Below are 1,045 nucleotides of genomic sequence, written 5' to 3' on the forward strand. Positions count from 1 at the left end.
ACACACACACACACACACACACACAAAGTCAAATAAAAACCTACCAAGAACTAGCTGTGTTTGCTTAGATAACTCCTTGTGTATGAGATGGTCTGGGTTCTCTTTCCTGAAATGGGAGTGAGGTGGGGGGTGGGGGAGTTTTCTTAGAAGCTCACACTTAAAGTTACAATTAGCTGCATTAGAAGCAAGGCTATGTGTCTGGACAATGGTGCCTTCCTTGTGCTCCTCGGGGGACACATGGTTGTGCACACCCAGACTCTTCCTCGGTGTCCAGACTGCCGTTTTAACACTGCATCTTCCTTCAGACACAGCCTCCTGTTTCTGCCTTTCCAAGTCGGGGATAGAGGTGTGTCCCGCCAAGCCTGGTTCTTTCTACGTGGGTGCTCGAATCACACTCAGGCAAGCACTTTACTGGCTGAACCATTTTTCTGTCTCCCTTCTTCCCAAAGGGTATGCTGCTTTTTTGTTTTGTTTTGAGACAGGGTCTCTAAATAGCCTCGTCTTGAATAGGCTGGCCTTGAACTCACAGAGATCTGCCTGCTGAAGTCAGATGTAGGATGATAGGAAACCTAGTCCAGTGAAGCATCCCCTTTCTTTCTGCTGCTCGGCTCTTCTTTATATCCCAGTAAGTTCTTTTGCTCCTGCTGTTTAAGAAACAGCCACCCCCTGTATCCCCGACTTGGAAAGGCAGAAACAGGAGGGCATCTGGGGTTTGAAAGGCCAGCTGATCCAGCTAAACTGGTAGAGTCTAGGCTTACTGAGAGACCCTGAGTCAAACACTAAGATGGAGAAGGAAGGGGAAGGACATCTAAAGTCAACCTCTCCCCTCCACAAGTACACGTGTGAAAACACACACACATGCATGCACACACACATTCATATACATACACACATGTGCATACAAAGGCACACATTTACAAAATTTTTAAAAATCAATTTTACACAATTTCATTCAGAAATTAGAGCAGAAATCGACTTTTTGAGGCCAGTGTTCAGACCAAAGTGAAACCAGGGGCTGCAAGAAGGAAGAGTGAAGACCCCACTA

This window comes from Microtus ochrogaster, chromosome 5 (genome assembly GCF_000317375.1).
Source record: "Microtus ochrogaster isolate Prairie Vole_2 chromosome 5, MicOch1.0, whole genome shotgun sequence".
Taxonomy (NCBI): domain Eukaryota; kingdom Metazoa; phylum Chordata; class Mammalia; order Rodentia; family Cricetidae; genus Microtus; species Microtus ochrogaster.